Source organism: Dermacentor albipictus, chromosome 5 (genome assembly GCF_038994185.2).
Source record: "Dermacentor albipictus isolate Rhodes 1998 colony chromosome 5, USDA_Dalb.pri_finalv2, whole genome shotgun sequence".
NCBI lineage: Eukaryota > Metazoa > Arthropoda > Arachnida > Ixodida > Ixodidae > Dermacentor > Dermacentor albipictus.
The window spans coordinates 3,382,083-3,398,891 of record NC_091825.1 but is presented as its reverse complement, the minus strand read 5'-3'; the positions used below and the strand labels follow the sequence as shown (position 1 = coordinate 3,398,891).

Here is a 16,809-nt window from a genome sequence, read left to right as displayed (position 1 = left end):
TCTGTTCACTCTTCTGCTATATTCTCATCTTGTTTTGAGCCATTTTTATGAAAATAATTCCAATCGTTTACTTCCTGAAAGTTCCTGCGTGATGAACATGTAGTTTGAAGAGTTCCTTACCTTCCATTTGATCTAATTTGATACTGGTCGCAACTGATGCGATTGCGTTGTTAATGCACAGCATGCACTGTGTCCTCCCCACAGCAGCAGAGCTCTTGGGAAAGCACAGTGGTCAAGGTAAAATCATTTTCCCGAAGTGAATCGGGTAGTTTTATGAATTTCTCGCTTCATGCCTAATAATGCTGTGTAACTGCATACAGTAGAAACCCACCATAACGAAGTTTCACGAGAACGAAATTATTGCGACTTCGTGTCCTTTGCGGACGCTCATAGAATTAAATCCTAAAATGCTCCTAAAATTCGGGACATCAGAAAAAAACTGTGGAACAGTGCCAAAGAAAATCGCAACAAACACGACAGTCTCCCTCACCTTCGTCAGACTGTACATTAACATATATTATTTGGGAACTAAAAGAGAAATATAAAAGAAAAGTGCTCCGGCCTGTAACAGTTGCGCCTTTGTTTGGGACGACGTAACCAATCATAAAATACCCCTTAAAGGAAACGAAGCGGAATCGAGCAAAATATACTGCCCGCCAATGATGCGTAGAAGAACTTGATAAGACAACTAACAATGATAAATGTAAATGCAAGAAGCTTACTTAACAAAATAGAATCTTTCGAAAACCTGTTGACTGATCGCGAACCTGATATAGTCGCTGTCATGGAAACGTGGCTTTCACAGGATGTTTCGAGCCATAAAATCATGCCACCGAACTATTCAGTCATTCGCAAAGATCGGGGTTTCCGTGGCGGTGGTGTGGCCCTTGTGGTAAAGAACAACTTCCCGTTTGTTTTACTGCCAGGTGTGTCGGGTGCTGAAAGCGTGTTTTGCAGGCCTCTTGGTAACAATACTGCTATTTGTGTGGTTTGCTTCTATAGAAGCCCCTCTTTGGGTGATGAGAGCATTTCTGCCATTCAAGAGTTTCTACACCGACATGCTAACAACTCTAGAATTATCCTTATGGGAGACTTTAACCTTCCAGACATGGACTGGATAACTATGCATCACACATCATCTTCTTCAGAAATTCTGTTTGACCTAATGTTGTCATTTAACCTTCACCAAATAATTCTAGAACCGACACGTAAGCACGGTTCGGCAAACAATATCCTTGTTCTGATACTAATCAGTGATCATTTCTCAGGGCATCAAGCACAGACAGAAATTATTGAAGGCATTTCAGATCACAACATGCCGCTATGCGTGTTGCCTCTGGACTGCTCGATAAGAATGCGTTGTAGTACATCTATAGTACCCAACTTCGAGAAGACGGATGACACCAGCATACTGCCCCACCTTGCGAATGAATTTCAAGCCTTTACTGAAATAACCTCTGACCCGTCAATCGATGTGAACACAGCCTGGCTCCATTTTAAGAATATGGTTTCCTACTGCGTAGCTAACTATGTTCCATTAAAAAAAAAAGCGACCACAAAGAACAAGCCCATGGATAACTCGGGAAGTCATCCACACAAAGCGTCATGTAAAAAGGGTACGTAACTCTATTAAAAATCATGGATCATGCTCATCCAAAACTAACAAACCAGCATGCGCAGTGACACATTTTCGACAGACAGCCAAAAAAAGCCAAGGAACATTATTTTCATGTAACACTACCTAACTTCCTGACAAACAGCCCTCATCGATTCTGGAACCATTTCTGCCCTTCTAAAGACATGTTATCGGACCTGTCTCCTGAGGAAAAAAACTAACAACGCTAATGCCTACAATAACTACTACTACTATTTCTACTACTACTGCTATTTTCACTCAAACTTCACAAAAGATGACGGCAACCTTTCAGACTTGAGTAGCAGTCCAACATCGCGCATCGATCCTTTAATCATATCTGACGTGGGTAGGGGCACTAAAGCAAAACAATAAATCAGTTTAGACTAATGAAGCATTGTTTGAGAAACCTGCATGCAGTCATTTAAAAAAAAATAGTTTGATTATTAGATGAGAAAATGAAGGTCCAAGTACCAATGTTTGAATTTCGCGCCGAAACCCCAGCGCCGGTACGTCAGCGTGACGTCAGTGATTCCAAGGTATGTTTTCGCATTTGGGCCGTGTTGGCTGAATAAAGGTTCCTGAAACTTGCCATGTTTAATATTTGGTTCCTTTAAAACACAATGTAATCAATCTGTACCTCTATATAATTAGTAAGCCCTAGAAGCTGCCATCAAAATCCAAGGCATCACAGCCCCCTGGTGCGGGAACTTAAGTAGGCATCGCCAACTGTATTTCGTTCTTGCGTTTTTCTGGCTTACCAAACGTCTTATCGTTGTAAGAGTGGTGTTTTTAGTGTTGTAGAACGGTAATTTACTGATGCAGAAGAAATCATTTTTCACTTTAGTGTCCGTTTAACATGTTGTTCATCCTTGACCCAATAAATAATGCCGACCAGATAACCTGCCAAATCATTTTCTGAAGAGATACGCGGAGTGGTGCAGCCGATACTTGGGCCTGATATTTCGAAAATCCCTATCACAATCATCCTTACTCGACGACTGGAAGAATGCGAAAATCATCCCAATACACAAAACAGGAGATACAGTCGAACACGGATATATCGAACTGGAAGGGGATCACGAATTAATTCGATATATTAAAAATTCGATATAAAAAATACAGGCCCAGAGGCGACCTGTGGTGGACGATGACCTACCGATCGGCACATTCAAAAATGACAACTATTTCCGCACACACGACGCAACGTAATGCTTTATTTGCCTGAAAAAAAATCGCTTATGTTGATCTGCTTCTTCGCCTTGCAAATGAAATTAAAGACGCCAACCTCGATCTTATCGAGGCTGTTCAGGTGCGAAAGCCCGGTTCCTTCCATGTCATCGCAACAACAGTGAATCAAGCTGAACGCGGCCGCCACTTCAGCGGCGGAGTACGAGCGCGTAACCGCCCCCTCGTCCAGACGATCTTCGTCGCCACTCGAGCTGTCGGCCTGGGTCCCTGCGACTGCAGCTACAATGTTCTCGTCGGCGAGGCTCGCAACAGCCTGAACATTGGTGCCACCGTTCACAAAATCGTCAGCAGACACTTCGGCTGGAACGGCAGCCTCCGGGAAAAGGGACGACAACGCGCAAAACGCGTCGTCCATGCACTCGTTGCCGTCTTCGCAGGTTTCGGGAAGTTTGGCCGTCACAAGGCCTGCCTTCTGGAAGCAGTTGGCCACGGTATCCTGCTTCACGCCTCTCCAGGCGCCCGTCATAATTTGAATGGCCTCCAGCAGGTCAACCTTAAGCTCGGTGCCCATGCGGAGGTTCACCAAAAGCCTATCAATGAGTCGCCTCCTGTAGCCGACTTTGAACGACTTAATGATGCTCTGGTCGAGCGGCTGCAACTTCGCTGTCGTGTTCGCCGACAGAAACTTGAGCGCGATGTTTTCGAGCTCGCAGGTGGTGTGATGGGCCGAGCAATTATCGATGAGAAGGCAAGCGTGACGCCCCGACTTGCCCAGTTCGGCGTCCCACGCTTGCAGCCATTCTGTAAACAGCTGACGCGTCATCCACGCCTTCTTATTGAAGGCGTAGCGAACGGGGAGCTGCTTACAGTTTTTGAAGCAGCGCAGTGCCCTTGCTTTGCCGATCACAAAGGGCTGGAGCTTTTGAGAGCCATCCCTGTTTGCAGCGAGCAGAACGCTCACGCGGACTTTGCTCATCTTGCCTCCGTGACACGTGCTGCCCCGGACGTCGAGCGTCTTGCTGGGCAGCATCTGCCAAAACAACCCGGTCTTGTCGGCATTGAAGATTTCCGCAGGTGAAAACTTCGCGCAAATTTCCGGCCATTCCTTCGAAATCCACTGCTGGATATCCTGGCTGATGACAGCTCCGCTTTCCCCAGAAATGGTTTTGCCAACTATCTTGTGGTGGTTCTTAAACCTCTGCAGCCACCCTGTGTTGTCGGAGAAGTTGTCATCACTGAGTGCAGCAGCAAACCATTTAGCTTTAGCCATTAGCATTGGGCCATGCACCGGAATGTTCTTAGCCCCCACCTCTAAACCCTACGCATAGAGGGCCTTTTCAACTTTCTCGTGGGCAGGAGTGCGCACACGACAAGCTCCCGACGTTCGTTGCTCCGCCGATTTCGACTTTATGTCCGCCTTGTTTTTTAACAAGGTGCTTAGAGTGCTCCGAGGAATCCCGAAGTCGTCTGCCACCGTCGCACTTTTCTCGCCCGCCTCAACACGCTGAATGGATTTCAGTTTTGTTGCAAAGTCCAGGTTCTTCCACTTCTTGACGATGCTTGTGCTTGCTGCGGCCATTGCTTCCGCGTCAACCCACCACGATCCAGTCACACGTGTCGTGAGACGCACGCAAAACAATAATGAACACGAAACACAAGAATGCGCACAAAACACAAGAATTCACGTGCGCAGCCTCCGCCAACAAAGCGCTCGCGATGGCCACCTCCGAGGGCGACCGTGACGTACGAAAGGCACGAGCTGTGGTTGGCTGAGCAAAACTCGTGAAAAAGCAACAGGAAAAAAAGGCAAAAGGAGGAGGCCGTCGGCGCCTTCGTTCCTGGCTACCTTTTCCGAGCCGATCACTATGGTTACGCGGGGGAAGGATGAGACATTGGGAGAGAGAAAAAAAAGCAGTTCCGCAAGTCGAAGAGCGTGCGCAGCGGGAGTACAGTCCGAGCCTCCCTCTCGCTCTCACATTTTCCGAGCCTTTCGGGGGAGGTGCGGAGCTCGCGGGTGCAGCGAGTGCCGAGATCGCGCGGTGTTCAGTATATCCAATGGCAGGTAAAAATATCGTTCGATATAAACGTACGAATTTCTATACTTTAACACAGAATTTTCAAGGGGATAATTTACGAGTTCGATACAGACAATAATTCGATATATGTGGGTTCGATATATCCGTGTTCGGCTGCACCTCATTGCCCTCTAATTATCAACCAATATCTCTCACTAGCACCGCTTGCAAGATGCTCGATCATATCAGCCTTAAACACCTATCAAACTTTCTTGACACTCACAACTCTTTAACGCCACACCAGCACGGATTCAGCCATGGACTGTCAACTGTCATGCAGCTTACGGAAGTTGTGCATGACTTCGCATTTAACATCAACAACTGTAGCCAGACTGATATAATATTACTAGACTTTTCAAAAGCATTTGATCACGTATGCCACAGTAAATTATTAACAAAATTGCGAGGTTTTATTGGGAATGGGTAAATTTTAGACTGGGTAACAGATTTCTTAAACTGGACACAATTCGTACTATTTCAGCATGTGGAATTTGCGACAGTGCCTATCACATCAGGCGTTCCTCAAGGATCCCTGTTGGGGCCACTGTTATATTTAATTTTCATTAACGGCATAACCAGGCATATTGACTGTAACATCAAACTGTTTGCTGATGACTGCATTGTGTACCAAGCAATTAACACCTACGAAGATCTTGTTTCGCTTAGCGATTCACTAGACCAGCTAAATGAATAGTACAAAAAGTGGCAAATGACGATAAACACAACTAAATCAGTATGCATGACAGTAACAAGAAAAAAATGACCTTACGATTTTCAGTACTTCATTAACGGCACAATGCTAGCAAAAGTTCACCAGCATAAATACTTAGGCATCACTCTAACTTGTGACCTGAGATGGCACGCGCACACTACCAACGTGACCTCGAAGGCATTATGCAAGCTATTTTATCTCCGAAGACGTCTTCGCCTCGCACCCATGCCGACTAAGCTTCTTGTGTATACTACTTTCGTTAGACCAGTCTGGAGTACACTAACATAGTTTGGTTTCCCCACTCATTAACTAATATAATGAAACTGGAAAAAGTACAGTGAAAAGCGCTGCGGTTTATCGACAACAAGTATAAGCGCACAGATTCACCCACTAACCTTGCGGCTATATCAGGTTTACCGACGCTATCATCAAGAGTGAAACAAGCACAGCTCAAATTTTTATTTAACAAGATTGACAACTATTATAAGATAGACCTAACAAAATACATATGTTTTTCACAGTCACACTCATCGAAACATAAACATGTACACACTTTAACAGAATATTCATGCCGTAATGACACATTCATGTACTCTTATTTCCCCCTCGTGATAAGGGAATGGAATCGCCTCGATCCTTCAGTCATTTCTGCAGACTCATTATCTAAGTTCACATCACAGTTAGAATCCATATCAAGCAATCAGTAATGCAGTCTTATTTACATAATATGCTTTGCAACTCTCGTGAGTCGTGCTGATTATTGTAAAGGTGTTTACTGTTATTTTTTTCGCGTTTGCTTTCTTTTTCATGATGTATTCTCTTTATTGCTAGACATGTGATATCTATATTTGTTTTTTCTTTTTATGTATTCTTACGTTGTTCCTTTGTGTTCCTTATTTATTGACACGCAATTGTACGTGCACGTTTATTGCCTTGTAATTCATTTTTGTATGTCCACCTGCTATGGTCCTTAATGGGACTGCAGTATTGAAAATAAATAATAAACAAAAATAAAATGCGTTGTGCACCTCTCAACAATAAAATGCAGCTGAGCTGCAGTCAGACATCAATGAAGTTTGCCAGACCGCAACCCTGCATACAGTCAAACCCACTTATAACAATCCCAGACATAACAATCTATCAGTTATAACGAACACATTTCAGTGCACTTACAATTTTCCGACCCTCTGTATGGAAACTGCTTCCAGATATAACATATATTTATTAAGTCGCCTAACTGCTACAACAAATGCTTATGAACCCAGTCACGGTAAGAAGAAGGCAAACGTGAAGTGCCAAAGCAAGGAAGCACAACCATACAGGGCGCACAGCAGTATGTGCCCCGCTCCAGTTTAACCGTGACGATGGTGCAGCCTTCGAGATGAGTGAGCTACTGCCTCACGTGAATTTCGGAAGCCGCGAAGGAGGTCACGCGTGATGATGTGTTTTCAAAGTATGCCTCCACGGTTGAGGCGTGCTGACGGAGGATCTTCGTCAGTTCGACTAACAGCAACCGCACCTCCATAGGTTGCTGCTTTTAGTTTTCCGGATATGGGCTTGCAGACCGACCCAGAGCTGGGCCAGTATATGGTCGGCGTTGCGGAGACAGGTAGCAGCCGGGCGATGGCGAACGGCATGGTCATCGTGGGCTCCACTGAGTGGCAGGTAGGTAGTCAGCGATATCGTGAGGCTGTTCACCTTGGTGAATGCACGGGGTGTTGATGGCAAACCTTCACAGACCCAAGTCACGGTATTGGGCCTTGGCTGCAGACGTGGCCCACTTCTCTGGTGATCGGCGACAACGGGCAGTGGTCGGGGGCATGCCATTTGTCTGTCTTTCTTGAGTAGTGGCGCATGACAGCAGACGGGCAAGTTGGTGGGGGCGATGGCATACAACGGAATTGCGGCATTACAAGACCAAGGCTCAGGCACAAAGGGGGACCTTGACGGCGGGCGACAGCAGCATAGGTTATCGCTTCTGCCACCGCAGGCAGAAGCCATAACCAGGCTGCACTTCAGAAAGGCCCAGGGACTGTCGAAGTTCGTCCTTGACCGAGGACACCTGAGGTGCCACAGGGGAGTGTTTTATCTCCCTTATTATTTAACATTGCCATGAGTAGCCTCCCAAGAGTACTAAACCATCGAACACCAGTGAAGATATCTATATACGCCGATGATATCTGCATATGGGTCTCCGGCTACCAGCATCGCCGCCTCGCACGAATAGCCCAGGGAGCAGTAAAAGCCATTCAGGGCCACTTGGCAACGATTGGATTATCACTATCAGCAGAGAAATCATCATTCGTACTATTTCCTGGAGTGAAAAGAAAATATACACGCTTGACGCTGAATTTGGACGGATACCAGATTCGACAAGTCACCAACGTCCGATTTCTGGTCGTTACCTTAGACCACAGGCTACTCTGGCGCCGCGGTGTTGAGCACGTTGTGGCGTCGTCGTCACCCAGGCCACATGTGCTCAAGCGAGTCGCTGGCATACGCTGGGGCAACCACCCAATGTCGATGCTACGGCTACATACAGCGTTGGTTACCAGTCGAATCCTGTATCAGCTACCTCTGATGTCACCCTCAGACAGCCAATACGAGCGCTTAGAAGCCATCCACAGAAAAGGTATCCGACTTTGCCTTGGAGTCCCTCAGCCAGCGTCAAACAAGAAAGTGCTCTACGAAGCTGAGTCACACCCTCTATGACTTCAGGCTTCCCAGGCTCTGATGATCCAGCTCCTACGATTGAGTGAGTCTACGCCCGGTGGAGCCCTCTTACGACGTATAGGTAACAGGCCGCGCTCACATTTTTATGCAGCATTGAACACGCTTCGCATATTAGGATTGCGCTGCTCGAGACAGAGGGAAAGGATAGAACCGCCCTGGACATTCGAGGACATCACATGCAGCTTAAGTGTACCACGATTGCAATCAAAGAGCTGCATTCCATCTGCAGAAGCGAAGTCATTAGTCCTGGAACACCTGAACACGATTTACCCGACTCACCTACAAGTATACACAGATGGCTCTGTCAAGGCAGACGAAGACCGCTGTGCAGCTGCATTCTATATTCCCTCTCTAAGATATACGTGGTCTGGCAGTCTGGACTGTATAGCCTCGTCGACAGTTGTGGAAGGCGTAGCAATAGCTTCTGCTCTGCGCAAACTAAAGACTTTGCCTCCACAGAATGTGGTTGTCCTTACGGACTCAAAGGCCGCATTACAACAAATATACCGTGGTTTGCCATCCCTCAAGTTCCCAAGCAAATCACTAGCCATCATGAAGGAACTCAACAACAAAGGCTTCACAGTAAAGTTTCAGTGGATTCCTTCCCACATTGGCATCTCAGGAAACGAAAAAGCTGATGCGCTTGCATACGCAGCACTCTATCATCCTCCCAAAATCAAGGCTCCAAAGAGTAATCAAGTGCAAAAATCTGACATTCGAAATCACTTTACGTCGCTTTGGGTTCCACCACATATGCCCTGCGTAACCAAGAGATTGCACCGAGAGGAAGCCACACTTCTATATCGAATAAGGACAGGATCTACTAATACACCGGCCTGGTTATTTAAAATGGGGCGAATCAATTCTCCGAACTGTACGGCATGCAACGAGACAGGAGACATTGAGCACTTTTTTGTGGTCCTGCCAGCAATTCCAAGATGAAAGAGACACTCTCCTGAAAAATCTGCAAAACAAGGACCTTCCGCATGCGCGCCTGCAAGACCTTATATTTCCCGAGGGATCAGTTATGCCTGCAAAGAAACTTCACGTCTCCTCATCGATTTCTTAAGAGACCGATTTGATGGACATATGGTGAAACCCTTCAGCGGTATTGTGCGAGACACTCAGCCGGAGCAATTGCCGGCCTTGTTTGCCAGGCTAAACCCGCCTGTTGCTACAATTCACCACCACCACCACACCGGAGGTTGTGACGAAGGAAACACCTTGCGCAGTTCTTAGTGCACAATGGCCCTGATGTTCTCTTGGAGATCACCAGAGCCTAGTGCCTGGGTTGCGCACTGCCGCGTGCGGTTATATTGCCTAGTGCGCATTTCCAGAGTTTTCTCTATCGTCGTTGCCTCTGTCAAGAACTCAGCTACGGTCTTCAGCAGGTTGCAGATCAGTCCAGCGAAAAGTTCTTGCTTTACGCCTCGCATCAAGAAACTGCCTTTTTTTATCATCGTATAGTTGTAGGTCGGCGTGCCTGAAAAGATGGATCATCTCTTCCGTAGAGATGGCGATGGACTCAATGGGTAGTTGCCCTCATGTTTCCAGCAGAACTTTGGCCCTTTCTTTTCGGACAACATTCGTGCAGGTCTAAGGAAGGTACTGCGGTACAGGTCCCACATTGTAAGGGTGGACTGCCAGTTCTCGATCCAAGTCCTTATGGCATTTTCCAGGGAGAAATACACATGGCGTAGCTTATCCTCAGAAGTCCATTTATTGAATGTTGACATACTTTCGAAGGTTTGAAGCCAGGTTTCCGGATCCTCTGATGAAGCTTCACGGAAGGTGGGGACTCCCTGTGTTGTTGAAGCACGATGGGGAACGCTGGGGCTGCCATTATGGTTGTTGACTGGCCGCGGTCTTTCTGGTCATATCAGGCAGAAGTCTGTGCTTCGAGGGCAGTCCTTGCAGTCTGCGGCTCGCTCGCTGGTCTTGGGTGACATTGGTGTTGTCTTCAGGCTTCGGCCTTGAATGGCGGCTTTGCGGCGGCATTAAGCACATGAAGGTAAAGCACCTCCACCAGATGTCACGTAGTAGTGACAGTAAAAAAGGCAGCAAAAGTCTGATTGACGAAACTAGCATTTTATAGAGTGAGCCTTGGCCCTAAAAGGCAGGCTACACTCAAAGAACAACAATAGCGGCGAACACAGTCAGCGATCGGCGAAAAATCTGATCAGCAGGTCAAGCACATCAGCTTTTATACATGAGCCATTGAACGTTCCAGAGTAATTGCTGGTGCTCACATGTCTTCCAGAAAGTTCTACACCGTTTGCGTCGCTCATGCAATCAGATTACACAAGGTTTGGCAACAACAGACAGCAGATAGAACCATCGATGGCATTCCAGAAACTTCCGATACGTTTACTTATTTTTATTTATTTATACATAACTACAGCCTCAATGAGGCTATTGCAGGAGTTGGATGAACAGCAAACATACAAACATTTATAAACAAGCTTGCGTGAATTGTTTCAGTGGTAGTGAACGGATGTCACCCGGTAATGAATTCCAGACTTTAATTGTTGATGGAAAAGAACTGTGTTTAAAGGAATAAGTGAGGGCAAGAAAGGTAGATATTTAGAGCATGGTGACTCCTCTTACATGAGGGTTTGGAAAAGGTCAAATAGTTATCTAGAGGGGAGAGGTGAGGAGTATTGATTAATGCATAAAGGAATTTTAGGCATTCAAGGTTGCAACACTCTGCAAAAGGAGTGAGACCAAGTAGGGGAAGAGTTAGACAGTGAAAATTCCTTGTGTGGTGAAGAGGAAGACGAAGAAGGTGCTCTTGTGTCGGCTGTGCGCGTGATCAGCGTGATCAGCTACTAGACTGTGCCTAGTTCCTCATAATAAATCATCTTATTACATTTGGTGGAAGGTGCTGCACTCCCCGACCTCACCCTGGAACTTTGCAGCCGAACTTTAACATCCGCTCCTGCCGCTACTATGAACGACGCTCCCACCAATCCGCTTGGCGCATCTGCCCCTCCTGTCATGTGCGGCACCGTGCAACGGCAGCGGGACCCTCCTGTTTTTAGCGGTTCAGGTGAGACTGACGTAGAAGATTGGCTCTCTACCTATGAGCGCGTCAGTGAACACAAAAAGTGGGATGACCCGACGAAGCTCCGTAGCGTCATCTTCTATCTTGCTGACGTTGCGAACCTCTGGTTCCACAATCACGAACGGGAACTGCAAACCTGGTCCGCTTTCAAAACTGCATTTGCGGAAGTCTTCGGTCGCCCAGCCTTGCGAAAACTCCGTGCTGAACAATGCCTCCGCCAGTGCGCTCAACAGCCCGGCGAGACTTTTACTAGTTACATAGAGGATGTCGTTGATATTTGCGCCCGCGTCGATTCCACCATGACTGAAGAGGACAAGGTGAGGCACATCCTCAAGGGCATCGAGGACGACGCATTTCAAATGCTCCTGGCGCGGAACCCTACTTCTGTCGCAGCTGTCCTCACTCTTTGCCAGAGCTTCGATGAGCTGCGTCGACAAAGGGTCCTTGCGCGCAGCGCTCTCGCACCTGGCGACTCTCTCTCGGGCCTCACGCTTCGCTCAAACACCACGCCAGCAGCATTGCTCTCTGTTGAGATTAAGGATTTCATTCGTGAGGAGGTGGCGCGCCAATTGTCTATGCTGCCTCTCAACGATGGACCTCCCCAGCCTGACACATCTCTGGCTGCTCCCATTAGGCAGGCCATTCGCGAGGAACTTGCTGGGTCTTTACCTTTTGCCCAACCCTGCCCTCCCGTGGCTGCACCTCTGACCTATGCCGAAGTCGCCGCGCAACCTGCGCCGCCAACGTTCTCGTTTCCGGCGCCAATGCGACTTCAAGCTGCACCTCCTCCCGCGTCGCCTCCCGTTCCATCTCGACGCCCGGTTCAGACCCGTTGGCGCACACGCGACAACCGAACCATATGCTTCGCTTGCGGTGTCGCCGGCCACGTTACGCGCTTCTGCCATCGTCGCATGCCACCTGCTAACGCTACTGTCGCACCGCCTGGATATGCCTATTCCCACGATACCACCGGGCATGCGATGCTTCCCGACCACGACTTTTTGCCGCCTCCTCAACGCCCTGTCGGAACCCATCGTTCGCCAACACCACGTCGTCGCTCACTTTCCCCCTTACGTTGTTGCCAGTCACCTAGCGAGGGAAACTAGTTGCTGCAGTTCTGCAGGCACGAACTGCAAGCTTCGCGACTTCTACAAGGCCCGCACAGTCGCCACGCTATTTATTGGATGTTTTGGTCGAAGGAACCGCCGCAATTGCACTTATTGATACTGGGGCTGCAGTTTCTGTTATCGACGAAAAGCTTTGTCGCAGCCTCCATAAGGTCACAACGCCATTGTCTGGTATGCTTCTAAGCACCGCGACTGCGCAGCATATAGCCCCGCTCGCTCAATGTACTGCAAGGGTGGTCATCGACGGCATTGTCTATGTTGTTGAATTTCTCGTGTTGTCATCATGTTCACATGACATTATTCTCGGCTGGGACTTCTTGTCTCGCCATCGTGCCATCATCAACTGTGCCCGGGCCGTAGTAGCGCTTTTCCCGCTTGCCGATGCCCCGCTGCCTGACCCCTCTGAACAAAAAACCTCCAAGCTCACTATTGTGTTCGATACGGACATACCACCCGACATGTGTGTGCTTGTGCCCGTCTCTTGCTCTGCCGCGCCAGACGCTACAGTACTTTTTACACCATCGCCGATTTTTCTACGTCGCAAGGCCCTACCTCTCCCATTTGCCGTCCTCACCACTGTGTCTGGATTATCCTCAATGCTTGTGTTACCCGTCTGACTACCATGTGACGTTACTGCGCGGCGAATCACTCGGTCGTGTTCAGCTCCTTGACCCGCTTCACATTCTCTATGTTTCCGACGACACGGCCTGTTATGAACTGGATGCCCTCACTTCTCCTGTGCCGTGCACGTCATCATCATCATTGTCGTCATCGTCGTCAGACATTCTTGAATCTGTCGTAGACGCCGATCTGCTGCGTCCATATCGCCAGCAAGTCTTCGCGCTTCTTCAGAATTTTCGCTCGTCGTTTGACTGTGACCAAATATCTCTGGGGAGTACGGCAACCGTCACTCACAGTGTACACACTGATTCCCATCCTCCTTTACGCCAGCGACCATACCGCGTGTCGGCAGCCGAGCGAAAGATCATTAACGAACAGGTCGACGACATGCTGCACCGTGGCGTCATTCGCCCTTCCCACAGTCCTTGGGCGTCTCCTGTAGTATTAGTACGCAAGAAGGATGGGTCAATACGCTTCTGTGTGGATTAATGACGACTCAATAAGATCACTCGTAAAGATGTCTATCCGCTGCCTCGGATAGATGACGCCCTCGACTCCTTGCAAGGCGCGGAGTACTTCTCATCTTTGGATCTTCGCTCCGGCTATGGCAAGTGCCGATGGCAGATGACTGTGAGAAGACAGCTTTCATCACGCCCGATGGCTTGTACGAATTTACCGTAATGCCATTCGGGCTCTGCAACGCGCCCGCTAATTTCGAGCGTATGATGGACACCATCCTTCGCATCTACAAGTGGAAAACATGTCTGTGCTACCTTGATGATATCGTGGTGTTTTCGCCAGATTTTCCGACGCACCTCGTTCGCTTGCGTGAGATACTGACCTGCCTCACCTCTGCTGGCCTCCAACTTAACATCAAAAAGTGCTGTTTTGCTTCTCGCAAGTTAACAATATTGGGTCACGTTGTATCGAAGGACGGCGTGCTTCCTGACCCAGCCAAGCTTCGCGCGGTCACAGAGTTTCCAACGCCCACTACTCTTAAGGCCCTTCGATTGCGTCGGCATAGACCTATACGGGCCACTTCCCTGCAGTTCCTCGGGTAACCGATGGATAATTGTAGGTGTCGACCACTTGACGCACTACGCCGAGACTGCCGACTCCCGGCAGCCTCTGCACGTGAAGTTGCGTTCTTCATCTTACGGAACTTCGTTCTTCGACATGGCGCACCACGCGAACTGCTCAGCGACAGGGGCTGGTCTTCTTGTCCGAAGTCATCCAAGACCTTCTCGCTGCATGCAGCATCGTTCACCGCAAGTCTACAGCCTACCACCCGCAAACGAACGGCTTGACAGAGAGGTCCAACCGCACACTCGGTGACATGTTGACTATGTACGTCGCCTCGGATCACAGTAACTGGGACACTGTTTTGCCGTTCGTCACGTATGCCTATAATACGGCCACACAAGCTACCACTGGCTTTTCGCCCTTTTTTCTGCTGTATGGACGAGAGCCCTCGTGTACTATGGACACAATGCTCCCATACCGACCCGACGCTTCCGAATGCACGCCTGTGTCTGAAGCCGCCAAATACGCCGAGGACTGTAGGCAGCTCGCGCGAACCCTTGCGACCGCTGCTCAAGGTCGTCAAAAGCTGCGGCGTAACAGTGACGCGCTTACACCAATTTTCCCGACTGGTTCCCTTGTTTGGTTGTGGGTCCCGCCTCACAGCCCTGGCCTTTCGACCAAACTCCTTGCACGCTATGATGGCCCATACCGCGTCATAGACCCTACCTCTGCTGTCACCTATGTTGTAGAACCTGTGACACCTTCACCCGACCATAGGCATCGCGGGCATGACACGGTTCGTGTCAACCGACTTAAGCCGTACTATGACCCCCTCATCCTACCTACGCCGTAAGTCGCCAGGATGGCTCCTCTTCTCTCCCGGGGGCCATTGTGGTGAAGAGGAAGACGAAGAAGGCACTCTTGTGTCGGCTGTGCGTGTGATCAGCGTAATCAGCTACTAGACTGTGCCTAGTTCCTCATAATAAATCATCTTATTACACTTGTCATATCTCCTACAAACAAAATGCAGTGCCTTCTTTTGCACAGATTCTAGTTTTTTGATGTTACAGTGTTTGTATGGCTTCCATACAACGCAGCCACATTCGAGGATGGGGCAAATTAGGGTTTTATGTGTAAGAAGCTGAGTTTCTTGAGGAGCAATATGCAGCGTACGATGCAAGTAACCTAGTCTTTTAAGGGCCTTGTTACAGGTGAAATCAATATGTTTTGAACACGACAAATTGTGTGTCAGTAGGATACCTAAATATTTGAATTCGAAGACCCCATTTAAAGTAATATTGTTTAAGACATGGGTAAAGAAGGAAGGGGATGAGCGTTGTGTAAAGGACATGGAGACAGTTTTGGGAAAGTTTATATTGATTTGCCATGCTTTGGACCCATTACAGAAGTCGGCAAAATAATTGTTAAGGACAACATGATCAGTAGGAGATTTAGTGGTATGATATAAAACGCAATCATCTGTAAAAAGGCGTATTTTAACTGAGGTGTGTAGGGGGAGATCATTAATATAAAGCAGGAATAAAAGAGGACCCAGTACTGAGCCTTGGGGAACCCCTGATGAAACGGGCATCAAGGGTGAGTTAGTAGAGTTGAAACATACATATTGCGAACTCTGGGAAAGAAAGTCTGATATCCAGCCAACCAAAGACACATTTTTTAGTATAGCGAACAGATTGTGCATAAGTTTAGGCTATGAGACAGTGTCGAAGGCCTTTGCAATGTCTATAAAAGTAGCATCAATCTGGTCACCTATGTAAAGAGCTGATGATGTCATGAACGCATTCTGTCAGTTGTGTTATAGTGCTAAGGCCATGTTGGAAAGTGCATAAAATTTTGTTAGTTTCAAGAAATTTCATATGTTTAAAGATAATGTCTTCAAGTAATTTACACGAGTGTGCTGTTGAGGAGATTGGCCTATAGTTAGATAACAATTGAATGTTACCCGCCTCAAATAAGGGCAGAATTGATGCACATGAGGGAGGAAGGGTGGGGATTGAGAGAGATTTTCTAAAGATAATTGCTAGATATCTGTGGCACCAAAGAGAGTATCGAACGAGAAAAACAGTTGGGATACCGTCAGGGCCTTCTTGGTGTCTAAGTTTAGGATTAAGTTATGTACACCCTCAGGGGCCAGTGATATATAATCGATTGAAGGGTATGGTTCGTAATCAAAAACAGGGGTTACAGAGTTATAAGTCGTAAAGACAGAGTGGAAGTAGGTGTTAAAAGAAGAAGCTATTGTCTGCGAATCAGAAACGGCAACATTGTTGATTATTAACGTGTCCCAGGATCACCCAGGTGGTAGAAAAGCTTTTCAAAATTTTCAGGGATTAGCCATCATTAATTTCGGCAAGGTTACCTTGTAATAAAATTCATTTGTAGCAACTATTTTAGAACAAAGTTCTTTTTTAGCACTATGGAATTGCGTGAGTTGTTGAGTCACCAGAGCGTTTTGATCGACGTAATCTGACCACACGACGTGATAAATGCAAAAGGTCCCTAGTCATCCAAGGAATTTCGGTGTTTGTTTTATTTGTTTTTAAAGGAATAAAAAGGTTGATACACTTACTGACAAGATTTTCGAAGAAACTTGTCAAGGTATTAGTATC

The 16,809-nt window shown here is 47.6% G+C and overlaps 1 protein-coding gene across 5 annotated transcripts in view; it reads left to right on the top strand.

The window, feature by feature from the left end:
• Raf (Raf oncogene) overlaps positions 1-16,809 on the top strand; it is a 275,768-nt gene that overhangs the window by 147,851 nt on the left and 111,108 nt on the right. The gene's annotated exons all lie outside the window — the stretch shown is intronic.